The 18,288-nt window shown below is 41.3% G+C and overlaps 1 pseudogene; it reads right to left on the bottom strand.

Annotated features, from left to right (window-relative positions):
* Positions 1 to 392: 392 nt before the first annotated feature.
* On the bottom strand, positions 393 to 5,995 carry LOC139664837 (thrombomodulin-like; annotated as a pseudogene).
* Positions 5,996 to 18,288: the final 12,293 nt, after the last annotated feature.

Below are 18,288 nucleotides of genomic sequence, written 5' to 3'. Positions count from 1 at the left end.
CCTCAGAGGTTTTTGGGCAGAGGAAATGGGAGCTATAGGCAGCTGACAAAAGGGATTTGCTTCAATTAAACCTTTCATTTCAAAAATAAGTAATCAAACAAGAGTTTACATACATTGTCTTGAAGGGACACAAAGGAAAATAGCTGCTACATCGCAAGACACTGCAGCAAAAGGTAAAGAATTATTATACCTGGTCCATTGTAATCTGGCTCTGGTGTTGGCATAACCCAAAAGCATTCGCCACACAAATGGAGGACATGAAATAAACTTTTATCCTTTTTAATTTATCATTCAAAAGTGACATATTTATATTCCATAACAAAAAGGCAGACACGGCAGCAGGTCCTGCTGCCGTGTCCTGGTGAAACCTGCTGCCGAGTCATGAGGACTAGGCAGATCTAAATAAGGTGCAAATACATTCATTATAGCAGCAGTTTTACATTCATCTTGTGGTGGCGTTCTCTCAAAGTTAGTGGATTGTGACTTCAAGACAAATCTGTTATACAGCATGATCAGCAGCATTCAGCTCAGTCAAACTCATATAAATGTAGGCAGCAAGGTGCAGTCAGTATAGCACCACAGGATTGTCACTGAATATGATCACAAGAAATTCTGTTACATTTTTAATGCTCTGATACATTTAAACTAATTAAACTCCATTTCCATAAAAGTGGTGTAAAAGACCCCATTTATATTTACAGTGTGGGGTACATTTTACAGTTTCAATGCATGAAATGAGGGAATAAAAATAACATACCATACCATACCATGTGTTTATAATTGATTGGCCCAAGGTTACTACTTTTTGTGTTTTTCATCAATCAAGTCCTGCGGAGTCACGGTTGAATACTCTGATTTACAGATTTACTCCAAAATTTTATATATCAATATCTTAAGTTCTCTAAACCATAGAGGATTCAGTCTGTCAGAGTGTGGGCAATTTGTCAAGGACTTAAGTTACCTACTATCTTTTAGGAAGTACTGCAATTTGTTTTTATGTTGTGTTATCAATTATGTTAAAGAGAAGAGTGTCACTATTATACCTCATTTTGGAACAAAACTCTTCAATTCTACTTGTATAGAATGGGTCCCAGGACTGTCGCAGTGGTTTCAAAAAAGCCTGAACACACAAAGTCATGGAGTTAGTCAGCATCAGAAGCATATCTATAGGAATCAATACATTCTATACAGTGGTCAGTGACAAAATCAAACACTTATTTCACTAACTCTTCCCAGAAAATGCAAAGTCCAAGAAATACAATCACATCTGATGAGCAAACATCAGTCGCTTTGAGTCAATGTCCCCATCTAACACACACCAGACAACAGCAAATTCTTTGTGTTTTACATTAAAAACTAAGGATCATTTTGATCCCTTTTGTGGAAACTTGTGGTAGTGAAGCAAAAACTGGTTTTATCAAAAGGTAAAAACCGTAAAGACAAGTCATTTACAAACAAGTTTTACAAGGAATATGTGGAATATAAAATTACTGACTAGTTCTAATATGAAGATATTGTCAAGCCAATACCAATGCAGATAATTTGACCCCTTTTATACACTACAGGATTAAAATACAGCTCCGTTTTCATTACGGTATAATCAGACAGCAACTACTTGTAACAAAACGTGACCAATTTTTTTCATTACCAAGCAGCCCATCATTCACCTGGCACTGGCTGAAAATGTACTGGTTAGACTGCTGGATTTTACACTTTGAGAAAGTTAAGCCATTGCTGGAAAACAGTGTCCAGAATCCAACTTTTTAGTACCATTACCATTAGTCATTTTCTGTGTAACAGCAACATCTTATAATTTAGCCTATCATTAGTTATATTTTACTACTGTTTAATAATGAGGGCACTGTAGGTCTGATTGAGAGGCTAACACAATGTTTCCTACCCGGTAAATAAAAAGGTGTATTTAGGTGTATATAGGTGTAAGTATTATAGCATAAACGATCACCAGTTCCATACAAAAATCAATTATACATTCAGTAAAGCATTATTTTCAGCTTTTTCCTTTAAAAAACATACATCTCTTAATGGTGTATACAAAAACACACATCACTTAGTATGATGTATAGCCTACTATAAATGTATGTGATCAAGATTTATGCCAGCCTAAAAAGACAGTAAACCCTATAAATTCTACTCTTAAAAAAAGGAGGGTAAACTGAGTTGTGGGTCTTCCCTCCACTACACCTCTGTGTGTAGGAGGCTTATGCCAGAAAGTACAAAAGTGAACGAAACAGGACTAAACTCACATATTAGTGTATATATATAGTCCCCCCTTACTGTCTATGGATAATTCTGACACAGTCTAATAGATAAACTTGACATTGGTGATGGATGAAAACAGTGTATTGTACGCAGGCCTATACAACAACATGAGAACAAGGCCGAAAAAGGAGCATCAGTGCTTTGATTAAAGTCTTTGCGAGTCGTTTTTCCACTGTTTGTCAAAGGAGAACCTCTTGTACTTTTCTGTCGTCACTTGCTGCAGATGGAAAATATCGACATCTGGCCCCTTGAGGGAGGCCAGGTCCATTTTGCCGCAACGTTTCAGCGCGTTTCGGACCAGAAAATACAGCAGCGCCGCGCACACCGCCACAAACACCGCTATGCCGAGGAGGCTGCCGGCCTTCACGTACGAAGGCACCGCTGTTGGGTGCACGGCAGCTGGCGTGCTGACGTGGTAAGGCGGCGTCGAGCCTGATCCATCTTCGCTGGATACACACCGGTGATTTCCGAGCAGCTCGAACCCCTCATCGCACAAACACCTGTAACTACCATATGTATTTATGCACGTGTGGTCGCAATGCCTCTCATCCTCACATTCATCTATGTCAGTGCAAATGGCTGTTTCGTTTCTTATGTCTTGTATGTAGCCGTTTGCGCAGTAACACCGGTACAAGCCCGGTTTGTCGGTGTCCGGGATGCACTGGGCCGGGCAGTCCTGTTGGGTGCAGTGTATGTCACACTTGGGTGGGGTCACTGTCTGACACGCTGAACCCGCTGCGACACTCGCACTTAAACACCCCGTCAGATTTCTCACACAGCATGTGCTCACACTTATCGCAGATTTCATTGTCCACACACACTCCGTCCTCCTCGACAGACCCCTCTCTGCAGATGCACTCAAACCCGCCCTCGGTATTCATACACTCCTGGTTCTCCTCTGTGCAGCTGTCCTCGTTGTCACATTCATTCACATCCACACACCCCTTCCTGTCCGATGCCAGCGTGTAGCCCTGGTTGCACCTGCAGACGTAGATGTCGCCCTCTTGTTGGCACTGGTGCGCACAGTCCGCGCACGGGTCTTTGGCACATGTGATTTTATTGGCATGGAGAGCTTGCCCGGCCGGACACGTGCATGAGAACTGTTGATTCAGAGTCACGCACTCGTGCTCACAGCCGCCACCCATCACCTCACAACTCCACGGGGCTTGCATCCAATCACCGGAGAAACAGACATGCTTTGACTCCAAGTATTCGGCGTCCAAATGTTTCTTTACAGCGATGCTTCCCTGCGGAAACGTCGCCAAATCGGTCCCGTCGAAGCCCATAGGCGTGGTGTATTCAACCTGTTCGCCCCCTTTTACCTCTAACCGTCTGCAGGGGTCTTCTAATGAATATTGGCACAGAAATCCTGTTAATTTGTCGCGGCAGGACTCCTGCCACCATGTGGAGTTAACGTCCGCCGACACGGAGACGCACTTGGAGGAGCAGCCGCTGTCAAATCCGCCCCAGTTGTGGAAATCGGTGGCACCATCCCCAGTGATCCATCTGTAGCCAAACAGCTGGGACTCACTATCGGGACACCGGCCATCCGGCAGCTGCAATCCAATCCAGTATCTGCCGCTGAGCCCGCTGAGTAAATTCAACACCACCTCCTGCGCTTGCGGCGTCTGCACCGTCAGTAAATGTCCGCCGAACTCTTTGCAGCTTTTCTGAGCGCCTGGAAAGTCCTCGCTCTCCTGGAAAACCGCGAAACACTGATTCCCGGCGCATTGTGCCCGTCCAGAGAGGACTCCTTCCTCCAGGCTCCAGAGGAAAATCAGGAAATAACAAGTGCTTGTGTTGTGTGCCTCATGTTCAGGCTGTAAGAAATACTACTTCTGATAATGACCCGGGACAATATGAATTGCTCAGTTCGGCGATCCGAGGTTGATATAGCGAGTGAAACCTGAACATAGTCCCCATTTATAAAAGCCTCCAACTGTGTTTTTTGGACAAGGCAAGGAAGGAAGTTCCGTACGAGCCAGCGGTTAAAGCTCTGGCGTGATTGCTCAACCCCCAAGCTGTCCACAAGCCTTATCTCAAAGCGGCTGCCCCCCATCAAAGCGCGCGCACCACACACACACACACACACACACACACACACACATACATACACACACACACACCCACACGCACTTTTAATATGAGGTAGACGAACAAAATTCCATAATCCCTTCCCATGACCGACACTTCCTTTCTCTGTTTAGATGAGGCTTCTGTAAAAACATTTAATGTAATTTATAACATTTCTGCAAAAAAAAAACCTGTCAGCTCTTCATAAGACATACCTTACCCAACTTTATTGATTATATTTCTCACAATACAAAATAACTATATAAAAGCATAAATAATAGGTTTATTGTCAGTCTGTATAGGAATTTAAGCAAATACTTTGTTTCTCCTTTTTTCTTGGTGTAATTGAAAATGAATATCATCTTTTTGGGACCTAAAATGGGCCATGATTGGTTCCTAGGACCATGAGTGGTACAGGACAACATTTCTTACATACACAGCAAATCATCCAGTGTTAATAAGTGTTGATTTTTAGTGACAATTATTTTGTGTTGATTGGAGAGTAGTTTGTCCACTCATACAGCTGATAGGGCTTTAAAACTTCCTAAAAGTGTTAAATTAACTCAGATGAGTGTGGACTTATATATAGAAACACAGACATAGTGTTTATTTTTACACTCTCAGAGCTATAAATTAACACTGTCAATTCTGCTGGATATGCAAAAGTTTAAGAACTCCTTTCTCTAGAAGATTCACTTCCTCTTTTCCTCTCCATCCTCGCATCATTAAATGCAAGTCAGTCTTGATGATAAAGGCAGAACCATGTTCAGCATCCATGTCACCTTCACATATCTTGACTCCCATATAATTTCTCAGTTTAAAGTGGGAATGGCGAGGGACAAAAGTAGATCATGGAGACAGTTGAAATTTGTATATTTGGGAGAATACATTTATTTTAGAGGGGTCAAATAATGTAAATAAATCCCACTGCGCTATAGATTTTAGGGATAATATGATGGAAAATGAGATTTGACCACCTGCCACCCTCCTTAATGAATATGAAGAAATTAACCACTGGTTGTTGGAAGTTAAAAAAAAAAAAGTGTTTAGGTGTGGAAATACCTCAATAAGTACCAGCCCAGGGGAGGGAATTCCTTCCAGTAGCGACACTGACTCAGGTGTTTGTAGGAAGTAAGGAGCCGGGAGAGGGACAAACTTCCTGCCAGTACCACAAATACCACAGACAGAGACACAATTGTCTGAGCGTGACTTATGATTAATCTAATTTTAAATCAATCATCATTCATAAACCGTTCAGAGGCGGGACATAGATGCCTAGGGAGAGACCTTTCCTCAAGGAAGAAAGTGACTGGACTCGGAAAAGGAAGTGGGAGCAAGTGGGCAGGGTTCGCTTCCTATGGAGAATGCCAGGAGGGGCACAGTATGAGAACATGACAAGCTCTGAATTACGTAAAAAAAACATTATTCACTCTATACTCTCTCATTCCTCAAACTGCTTTGTTTCCAAATAGTTTTGGTGGAGTAGATTGCGTCCAAAGGAGTCCCTCCCTGTGATCGAGAGAGTGACTCAGTGGATGTAAAAAGAGGAAATCAGGAATCATAAGGAAAAATGAGCATCAAAATGGACAGAAGCGGGATTTGAACCCGCGCTTCCATTCAGAGACCAGAACTCCTCTGCCATCTTGAAAACGAGAAGAAAAAATGTATTGTCGTTGTCATGTGAAAACCTCATAACTCCAATTTTCTTGACTTTCATGTCACTTTGAAGGATTGCATGCTCCTCTATGAGCTAAGAAAATTCTACCACTCTTGGTCTTATGAAACCCTTTCAAAACCCATTGGAAAAACTCAAAATTACATGGTGGTCAAGTTTTCCTTAGTTCCTGAAAAGTTAAAATTTGGGAGATACGAGGTTTTCAACTGACAGCGACGAAATGGTGTTATTTATCCGTATAATTACCGATTTTTCAGAATCGCCTACAATCGACAGCAGTGACGGATAAAGGGATTCAATGCTATTTCAGTGACGACTCGTTTCCCCTCATGAAAATGGGTGTGGTGGGATGGAATGGGGTGGAGGGGATGTGGCCGAGACGCACGGGGAAGGGAATCCTTTGTTCATGCAGTGGAAACAAAATAAGCGGTTCAGTGTTTTTTATTTGATTAGCGAGTGATTTAATTTTAAGATTCAGAGTGTTGCTAGGACGCCTGGCATCGCCGGCAACACAGATTCAGTCAAATATGGCGACAGACAAGTCGTCTAACGTTACGAGAGGTCGCTTTGGCGAGACAGACCCTGACCGCTCAGTATCTCAAGTAAATATTTTCCCTGCGAAACATGCCCGAAGAGTGTTTATTTCTCTTAAATCAAAGATATCCTGGGAAGGGACTTTGCCTGTTCGTTCCAATAATCAGTTACTGGTCTTAGTGTGTGTTTTCACAGTGAAACCATGTGATGCAGTCAGTTTGACAGGTTTTATGGCACTATGGCACTAGCAACACACCCAATACAGTCTTGTTTCCAGTTTGTTATTTGTGATGCTGTCCCACACTCCTGTTTAACCTTGCCAGAGCAGCCTTGCTAGTTTCCTGAGAAACTAGTGAAGTGAAAACGAGACATACACACGCACACACGCACCTACCCAACACACACATGCACACACACACACACACACACACACACACACGCAGTATACACTTACCGACCCACATTAGGTTTGCATTAAATACAACTGCATAAGTTATACTTGACAAATCACAGTACACTACATTATGACATTATTATGTTATATGTCGCCTCACTTTTATATCTTTTACAGAATCACACAAATAGGCTACCTATGAAATTTAATAAAGAGCCGCAAAATACTCAGTTTGTGGTTTGTGCGTCAAGAGTTTTGCACAGCTGTGGCCTTTCAGCTATACCTCGCTCAGTTTCAGTCACTTCCATGCAATATTAAACTAGCATATTAGTAGCTGAGGGATGAGGGAAACTAGCTGATCTGCAGGCAGAAATAATCCCATTGGTTGAGTTAAACCTTAATGGGCTGAGCCAAAGAACCACAGTTTTTCAGAGTGGAAGTTAGCTAACTGACAAACCTGAATGGCAAAGAAGGCACTCTGGTCAAAATGTAAATAAAAGTATAAATAGCAATGACTCAATTTTCATTCATCGATGAGCATTTCATTCATTTTCGGATTACTAATATCTCAAGTAATCCGAAATAAACTCGTCTCGGCTGATCTTCTTCATTAACAGTAGGCTACTTGGTGTTCCACTGACGAGTTGGAAATGTCCGATGCAAGAAATATTAACACTGATTTAGTTGTTTCTGGTCACTTTATTAAGTTACAGCAACAGTATTACACTCTCTTCAGTACGACTGAACGGCAGTCGGCAGGCAGTGCATTGAGCAGAACAACTGGTAAAGCAAAGCATTATGGGAAAGGCTAAAATCCTCTATAGTGTGGCTAGTTTAAACTTGGAAGGTCAGCTAGGCGAACTAGCTAACCTAGCTAGCTTTGTAGGCTTCATAATATTAGCTTCCTCCTCTCTTACCTCTTGTCTTTTTCACTGGGCTTCAGCATAATGTTACTTAGCCAGAAAAACTGTGGTTCTTTGGCTCATTGAAGTTTAACTCAACCAGGGAGATTATTTCTGCCTCCAGAGCAGCTCTGCCTCCGAGAAATGTTTGTAGAACTAAATCTGCTTTTTGCATTAAACTACCTGGCATTCCCAATCAAGAACAGCACTGAATTTGTTGGATCCAACTTGTATGTACAAAGTATTTTGCTAACCTTAGCCCTAAAGTGTCATGGTCAGTGTCACGGCAGTTGCCAACGGCAACTGAGCAAGGTGAAAACACAGCCAAGCACTACACAGTGAGCGAGGGTGAGTGCCGCCACCAGCCGAGGAGGAAAAGGGAGGCGTTTCCACGTCCTGGATGAGGATGAAAGGAAGGAGCGGGGAGGTTAATTTACCCATGACCTTACACACACACACACACACACACACACACACACACACACACACACACACACACATACACACACACACGCACACACACATACACCTACATAAACCTACGTGCACACACACATGTACAAGCACACACAAGCAGGCACTGATGCACACACACACACACACACACAAACCTATAGAAACTGGCTACCTTCTGTCACACACACTCACAGACATGCATACACACACACACACACACACATAGGCATGATCTGTACACGCTGAAGACTTGCCCTGTGCCACCCACACCCAAAGGAACTGAGTAAGCTCTGTTGCTATATCATGGGTGGCACATTTTGAAGTGGACACACACACACACACACACACACACACACACACACACACACATACACACACACACACACATACACACACACACACACACACAAATGGCCTTACGAAACACACGCAGACACACACACCATGGGTGACAACTCAGATGTACTGGAAAATTAGCTATCATGGGTGGTGCATCCTGACGTGGGCACACACGCACGCACGCACACACACACACACACACACACACACACACACACACACACACACACACACACACACACACACACACACACACACAGATGACCTTTCCTGTACCATACATCCCCTCCAGGGAGTGGTTGGTCTTTATGTAGGAGAGACACCTTAGACTTATCAAAGATAGTGCATGCACTCCTGCACTCCTGCACTCCTGCACGCACACACACACGCACGCACGCACGCACGCACGCACGCACGCACGCACGCACGCACGCACGCACGCACGCACGCACGCACGCACGCACACACACACACACACACACACAAAAGGGATCTTCTGAGAGCTTTGAACTCACACACACAACTCACCAGTTTCCGACAAACACATAATATCTCTTGGTTAACTTGGCAGGAATTGCAGAGCAAAGTTATTTTCCCCATTGTTGATATATATTTTTTTACATCCTTGAGTGTTTTCCCTCCAGCGGGTTGGTTTGAACCCAGGTTCATAAAACACTCCGTACACACGGGAGCCAATGTCAAGTGCCAGTTACAGTGGAAACAATGGAGATAAGGTTCCTGCTGGACACAAAAAGGACCAACTTCATGATTTCTATTCGCTGTTACTTCTGCTTTATTTTCAAATTTGGTTTCATTTTTATCTAGTTTTAGTTCAACGTTTAGTATTGTAACAGTCATGCCTTTATTGCAGATGTTGGTAGTGCCTGTGGTAGTGCACATACTGACAGAAAATATATTGAAGAAAGTATATTGATGGAGTATTTATAGTTTATCTAGGCCCATTTATTGCTGGATTGTTCTCTCTCCTCTTAATTTATAAACATTATATCAGTGGTCAAAAGATTAAAGAACTCAGGTTCATTTTTCAGGCAAACATTTTTGTTTAAGATTGGTTTTCATTAAGATGTATTTTATTTCACTTAACTAAAAATTGTTTTCATGCCTAATTGCAGTCTTAATTTTTGTCTTAAGTTTAACTATTATAACTTTGGCAGGAACACAACAGCTCACCGTCTACATAAAAGTTGATTAATATTGTCAGTGGCGCAATGAATGACTCTCTGTATGAATAACTCCTTTATGTCAAAATCGGTTGTTAAGAATGAATGCTAAAGGGATATTGTGACATTTTAGATTGTGGTCTACTTTTTTTTTTTTTTTACTACACCAAGAACTTCAACTTCAACTGTCATTGTGGGAAAAAAATACTCATACTGGTCATTCTTTAAATTCAGAAACTTCTTGACAAATGAACTAAAATAACAGAACTAAACTGAAAATATCACAGGACTCCTTTAAGAAAAACTGAATTTAGATACATATTTCTTCTATTCAATATATGAAATAAGGTCACAAGGATTTTTCAGTTATATCCTCTAGGTAACTGAATCCTGATGTAATCCTAACAACACCCAAAACGTGGCGGAGCAACGTGATGTAAAAACATTTTGGCAATCTTCCAACCATTACTACTGGAAGCAAACCTACACTGGCCAGTCAAGATTTTGAAATCCTGGCATGGATGCTCCTTGCTTTCTTTATTCGACCCTTGCTGACCTGTGAGGACCTTGCTGTGAGGATATTGTGTTTCACCATGTGACACACACAGATAAATATTCGCTGTGTAAATCATGTCCTGTGTTGAGGCGTAGGGGGGGGGAAAGGTAGATCCTCCGCCTCAATGGCAGGAAGTGGCCCCTCGGGACTCCGGGATGAAATCACAAGCCTTCAGGTTAAACAAGCAGAATATATTACAACTTTGTCCTCGTCTCCATCCTTATTTTCAACCTGACCACCACTCTACTTGGAATGTGAACCGCAGGGAAACTCCACCATGATTTTTAGCTGATGTTTCAAAAAACAAACAGCAGATTATGACCTCAGAAAGTGATTTTATCTTGTATTCAGACTTACCGAGACTATTTCAAAATAATTTAAATCAGATTACATTACCACATTGTCAGATAATTTAACCTGGTAACAAATGGGGAAATTTGTTATGGTGAAATTGTTGATACTGGTGTGGCTGGCAGTGATGAATGTTCTTGACTCCAAAGCAAAAACCGCACTACCAGATGTTATGAAAGGGATTTTGTACTGTACACAAATTTTTGCATGAAAATATCTTGTTTGGGTTTTGCTGTGTAAATCAAGTTGAAGATTTTGTAACCCGCTTTTGGATTTTGACTAAATAGTAGGATAATGACCCCAGAAACATCTGTTTACATGAATACAAGTAAACCCTTACAGGCGTGATTTTCAGAAGCAGTGAACTTTCTATCTTGGACCTCTGAATGACAGAAACTCTAACTCTCTGAAGTAACTACAAAAAACACACAACACTTCACTATACTTCATCAACCAAGACTATATTATTAAAATTATGACAATAAACGATAAATCTAGATTTTTCAACTTCAGTGCTTGGAAACTGCTCAAGTGAGGAACCTCAAATGACTTTATTTTAAATTAGAGTGGCCAAGTATTAACTTAGTTTTTAGTCATTAGTTCTTCTTTTGTAATAGTGCACAGTGAAGATGGATATGAACTGGAGGAGAGACGTAAACATTAAAGGGCTTATGTTGTACTTGCCTCTCCATTGTGTTTCATGTGTGCTCTGATGAAGGCCTTGTAGCCCGACTTGTACTAAATGTAAATTGCATAGATCAAAGTGCGCAGATGATCTCTTCAACTGTAGAGAGGTGTGCATTAAAGGAAATTTCACCTTTTAGTCTATGCATTGTATTCAGCGGTGAATGACTTCTGCACTACTGCTCTACCTATGGAAATTGTTTTTGGAGAATGAAAAATGCGTTGTCTTTTCAGCAGCAAGAAGGCACACGGAATCAATCAGTTGACTGTGAGACGCAGATCTAGTGTCAGACTGCTTTACAACAGTAGAGAAAGGGTGCAACAGCCACTGCGGTATTTAATGGAGGATAGATGCAGGATAGGTGGATGATGCTGACTTCCAAGATGGCTACCACTCTATTTTCTTTTAAAACTCAAGCCCAGCTCTGGCATTCTCTCTTGCATGGAGCTGTGCAGTCAACGCTGACACAACACGGCCTCAGTCAGCCATCTCTTCATGCCACAGTTAATTTGCAGGAATCCGGCTGATTGAATTGAGACTCCCCCCGAGTAAAGCCGCTTTATTAGCAGTCTGTGTGTTTTGGCAGGGAGGACAGCTGACCGACGAGCCACGGGGAGGAATGTGTTCTCACAGAGACACCAAAGCTCCCCGTCCCATCCCCGGCCCTCCGTCCAGCAGGAAACCACAGAGAACCACTTTGTCATTTATTGCCTGTTTTCATTTACGGCCTGGAACACAACAGAGGGGCTTGGTCAAACATAATGTTGATTTATTGGCACATGTCACTCCATTTCCAGCAATTGTGTTTCATGTCAGAAAGGAGCAAAGTAAGCAGGCAAACACTATGTGCTGCCTATCATGCTCTGTGCAATATAAACAAATGCTTTGTATTGCAAATTCTGACCATACTTCTGACACATTCCAGTACTGTAGATAAAACATGCTGAGCTCCGGCTTACTTACTGCCTTGGGGGTTTCTCCTTAATTCTGTACATCTGGGTTTGATCAGCAGAGCCTGTATGTTGAATTTCAAGGAAGAACAACTGTAATATGCTCGTCTAATAAGAGTAGAAACTGATTTGAGTTCATGCGCTTTGATTAGCTTGGGGTGACCTTTGAATACTAAACAGATATTTTATTGTCAGAGTTTGAACACAGTTTTGACTTCTTTTGTTTTTAATGATTATGTTTTCAAGGGGGAATTACTGCGTTATAAGTTAGTACTCTGTAGACGATGACAATTTTACATTCAGTTTCATTGGGGAACAGCAGTGGCAGGCTGTTTTGTTTACCAAAAGTTGCAAAAAAAGTAGCTCAGTTTCTTTGTGTGTTGGTTCCGTCTGCTGATCTTGACAGATTCATCACCAGAAACAAGAAAATCCATATCATTGTGTTTGCAGCACCACAAAACCAGCCTCCCCTGTGTCTCTTTAGAAAGCCCAGTAACACCGGCGTTTCCCCTCAGCTTTCCTGGTCACTGTTTCCATTCCCACCTTGAACACAACAGCCCAGTGACAGGCAGACGGACGGATGCATGGGGGGACGGACAGGAACACCCCTATTCTGTTCTCTGTACCTCTGCGGTAAATAAGCCTCCCCTCTGAGGAGGCCATCTTGGCACGCTAACAGAAATATTATGAACTTTGTGTGACCCCAGAAACAAGAACAAACACACCGGGCCTCGGCTGGACCCTGGTGAGCTGGGTGTAGGTACCAGTCACACACATGCACACACACGTTTGTCATACTATACTTGTGAGGACCTTCCATTAACTCAGTGGCGTAATTGTGTCTAAAACATTGGGGGGGACCAACTGAAGGTCGGGGGGCTGGGCCCTCCCCCAGACATTTTTACTAATATTAAATGCATTTCCTGCAATTCTACAGACTTTGGCATCACTGTTGAGCTTTCTTGAATACAGTAAAAAATAGACTAAATCACCAAAAAAGGAAAATGCTAAGTGACAAACTATTGGCGTAAGTTTTGAACACAATTGAAACAGATTAGCCCGTAGTCTGAACACACCATAACTCCTTAATCCTTGATCAGTATATGCTTAACGCCCTGGATGTGACTTTTGACACAGTTTGTTTGACGCTTCTATGGCGCTCTCCAGGCAGGAGATGTGAACCACCATTTGCACTTTGCCATCGCAATATGGGTGACATAAATTCTATAACCTGGTATATGGTCTTTGTATTCTATGAAATTTTACAAACTCGCCGACTTGTCAATCTATCAAAGGGCAGGAATTGACGAAATCTAAAATATATGACACCCATACATTGCTGTAATATATAACAGTAAATTAATAAAACAATATGCATCATAACATGCCTAGTATTTAGAGAATTTGAGAAGAAGTTGAGAATATCGCCTCCTGGGAAAAAACCCCCATTATTCTACTGTTTTCCTTTTGCTCTGCGGCTCCTGAAACCATGAAAAACAGCCGTGCTGGTTGTCTGTTGAAGCTGCCAACATCAAACCAAGTTCAGAGCATCACCTCAAGGCAGTTTAACGGCCCACTAAATGCCTTGATCGCATGTTTGGCCACTGAAAACAATTGGTACATTTAAAGACACATGTGTACGACGCTTCCAGTGCGTTTCTGGCTTAATCCTTACCCTAACCCCAAACCAAATCCAAATTATAACCTTTACCCTACACCCAAGTCCTAACCCTAAACTAACCTTAACCTTTACTGTTTAACCTAATCCTAATTTTAATTTTAATTAACCATGAACCTAAATCCTCATCCTAAACTGACCTTAACCTTATGTCTTACCCAAACCTTATGCCAAAATGACCTCACTTTGCAAAAATGTCCTCACTCTGAAACTCAAACTGGTTCTCACAAGGATGGCAAAACAAGAACACACACACACACACACGCACACACGCACGCACGCACGCACGCACACGCGCACACACGTACATCAATGAATTTTATACCCTATTGTCTGGCTGTTTCCACTCCCCGTGTTCTACACACACGAGCACACATACAAATTCATTTCATACACTATTGTCTGGCTCTTTACACACCTTACACACACACACACACACACACACTTGAGAAGCACAGAAGTCAACACAGACATACAATAACACAGGGCCAGTTGATTGTTTTCATGCCTCTGGCTGGAGCAACATCCGATTGAAAACATGAGGTCTGCATTCTGCAAAATCAGGAGGATTCTAGACCCACGGCTTTAAGTTTCACTGCACTGAACTGCAGATTACAAATATAGAAAATAGAAAGAGGAACATGAGACAGATGAAATTAAATTGTTGTACATTCCACTTTCTAAAAACATAACCCTTGCTGAACAGTACAACTATTTGTGTAACATTTGACCTTTTAGTGTACAGTCCCATGACCAGAAGTGTGTGTGTGTATGTGTTTTTTGTGTGAGGATGCAGGAAATACAGCGGATAGGGGTCAACTGTAAGGAGTCTTACAGTAGGTTTTAATGAGAATTAGAGGCCTTAGTATTACCGTACAACACCCTCCCTTGAGTATCATCAGCTCTTATGGGGTGGAAATGTGTGTGTGTTCCAAGGAATTCATATTTCATATTTTCCACAAAGCGTATTCTTTTTTCTAACCTGAGTTCATGCTTATGCTGTAGGTTATTCCCCCACACAGAGCAACTACTCCCATACTTCCTGTGCTCTCGTCTCCAGGGCTGAGTGTGGATTTACACATGTAACAGTTACGCTCCGTCTGCTTGTGCTCGTCACACAGCAAGCTCGATGTATTCGATGTATTCTCTGTTATTCTCTGACTTATGCTGTGCTCATAAATGGAGATTAATTGAAGAAGAAAAACTCTGAGTCAGTCAGTTTCACATTTTGTTCGTCAGAGAAACCACAAAATTTAATCGTCAGAGTATGAGCTCTTTGCGGTGTCGAAAGGTTAACAGGCTGCAATTCCCGTTATTCTTTCATTCTCATGTCCTGGGCTATGTGTTGGTGTGTGTGTTTGTGTCTGTGTCTACCCTGGTTTCCCCATCTCCCAACACAAATTTCCAATGTAAAACAGCCTTTTCTCTGATGCTTTGACCTATCAAGTGGTCATAAAGCACAGTGGGAAAATCCTCCTCCATCCTCCTCAGTGTCAAGTATCAAGATCTTTGGCTCATGTGAATTTCAAACGAATATGAACAGTGAGGAAGTAACCTGCAGTGCAGGAACAGTTCTCATGCACTGTAGTTCCCCTGAAAGAAACATACTCAGATTGTTCTTCCAGTGTTTGGAAACTGTGTGTTTCCTTCCAGTTGGACTAAACTGACCTGAATGCGACTGTTTGTCCTCTAACCTGTTGCAAAAGTTTGGAACAGTGTTGGGGAAAGACACTTCAAACCTTTTCACAAACATGGCTGCCATGCTTCCGCTGGGTATAGCTCAGTTCTCACCATTGCCAGCAATGTTAAAAGGCCAACTCTCTGTCGCCCATAACACAATACAGCTGTTGTCACTCACATATCTTTCTGTTTCTGTTGTCAGATGACTGCGCAAGTAACTGTGATAGAGGGTCACAAAATGCTAACTGGCTAACCAAGACTAACGGTAATTTCAGTACTGTTAGCATTTTGTGACCCTCAATCAAATGACTTTTTTTTTTATAGTTTTACAGTCGTCTGACAACAGAAACAGAAAGATATATCAGTGACAACATCTATATTGTGTTATACTTTATGTTGAAACACAAAATAAGTGATCAGACAGATTTATGGGTGGCAGAAAGTTGGCTTTTAACATTGCTGGCAATGGTGAGAACCGATCTATACCCTGTGGAAGTACGGCAGTTTGTGAAAAGGGCCTATTGGTTACTTTACTTCTTTATTTACCTTAAAAAGTAACTAGTTATGTTACATTAAACTTTTTTTTTTTTTAAAGTAAGGCAATCTCATCTATATCAGGTGTTTTCAATTAGCAGTATGTTGTCTGCATAAGCTGCTGCAGGATTTTCACTTTTTTGTACTGTATTTAAAATTTATGCCAACAAAAATGAAACAATAAATGAAAGAAAGTAAAATAACAACATTCTAATATAAAAAGTCCTCAGTTGCTAAGCGGCAACAGCGGCTGTAGTACTAGAGTGTGAGGTATGGCACCGCTGAAGAAGAGCATCTTTCCTTTCAATTTTCCCTGGATGCTCAAAACATGTGTTTAGACAGCAGTGAATACTCAGCCCATGTCTTTCCATGCAACACAAGACATCTGGAAAGAGGCCACAGCTCTCAGTATCGTGCCTGAGGCAGCAATGTTGCTGTTGATACTGCTGTCTTTCCCTAGAGGAAGACAAATATGATGCAGAAAAGTTCATGAACTGATATGATATGAGGTTTGATCCCAAAAAGAGTTAGTCCTTTTTAGAGCACAGGAAAAGTTTAGAACAGTAATTATTGTCTTTCTGTAACCATTATACACATAATCATTGAAATAAACTAGTTATCTTAATCTTAAAATTATTTCGTCAAATAAATCATTGGATTACCACGGTAAAAAATAAACCCAACATACAGATATTGTAATATAGCATCCCAAATCTCATACAAGAAAAAACAGGTGCTACCTCGGTTTCCCTGTACATAGCTATATAGCAGGCTTTCGCTTGAAAAGCCTACTCACATGTTAACAATATGTGTTAAACGATGCCACTTTAATAAAAAGCAGACCGGCAGTTTCTTTATTGGGTGCCAGACAAATGGGCTGCTACATAAGTTAAATCCCCTCTAAATGCTGGGCTCTTGCTTTAATGCGGGCTCCTTTTCTTGGCCCAGTCTCGCGCCTGGTAAACACACAGGTTCCTGGTTCTGCTTCCTCCTATTTATGTTCTCATGTCTATCTAAGGGCTACAGGAGCCTGAGACGCAGCGGGCATCCAAGTGTCGGCTGGCTCAGTGCGCTGTCGGAGTATACAGTAGCTGTTTACAAATCTTAATGGTGTATATGTTTAAACAGAGGAAGTGCAAAAGGTGCCGGTGTTACTAATGAATTGTGGAGGCTCGTGCTGATAAATAAATTTTAGATCCAAGTCGAACCGCATTTCCAAAGCAATTAATCTTCTATGTCGTAGTGTTAATACAGAAGCAAATGCAATGCAGGGCCATTGTACTGACCAGACTCTGGACAACAAATGAGCAAGATAATTCATTTGGGAAAAACAAAACTATTTGAGTTACTAACTGACTGAGATTAATTCTTATATTCAAACAAACTAGAATGGCTTATTTAAAGAGAGGAAATACAAAAGGCAGCAGGCTGCACTTTTGTTATGTAAGTTTTTGTTGATGTAATATCTATGGACATCCAATCCAAGTTCAACTGCTGTATCCCCAGGTCATTAATCTTTCATGCAGTAGACAATCACACAGAGATAAGTTTAAGTTGTTATATGAATATGCTAATTTCTGCTGTGTAAACATTGTCACACTCACTTTGGTGCTTTATTGTAATAAACAGGAAAATGACATGGTCCTTTATGTGCTGAGATATTTTCATTATCGAGGACTCATGAAATTTACACAAAACCTAATAAAAAACATTTATGGAAGTAAAAATATAGCTGCTGGTTTTAATTCCTGAAAAACTTAAGGTTTTTATAAGTAAGTACATTAATATAAGTGTTCATAGAAATGAATTTCAGTAATATAATCAATGTTGTACACTATTTGATAGTGCATACAAAGGGAACATGTTGAGTTACAGTTAAGGTGACGTTGTGCCTCACTGCAGTAACGTCTAAGATAGTGATAATAAAGTGGCAAGTATCACTTGAATGAAAAAGAATGTAAAAAAGCCTTGAGGACCTTATATACTTAAGCTCCACAGGCTGTAGAGATCTTTCAGGTGA

This window comes from Centroberyx affinis, unplaced genomic scaffold (assembly GCF_046629955.1).
Source record: "Centroberyx affinis isolate AG114_WGS23_722 - 3 ecotype Tasmania unplaced genomic scaffold, CSIRO-AGI_Caff_v1 ptg004379l_1, whole genome shotgun sequence".
Classification (NCBI taxonomy): domain Eukaryota; kingdom Metazoa; phylum Chordata; class Actinopteri; order Beryciformes; family Berycidae; genus Centroberyx; species Centroberyx affinis.
The sequence above is the reverse complement of the archived record's forward strand: the minus strand, read 5'-3'. Positions and strand labels throughout refer to the sequence as shown.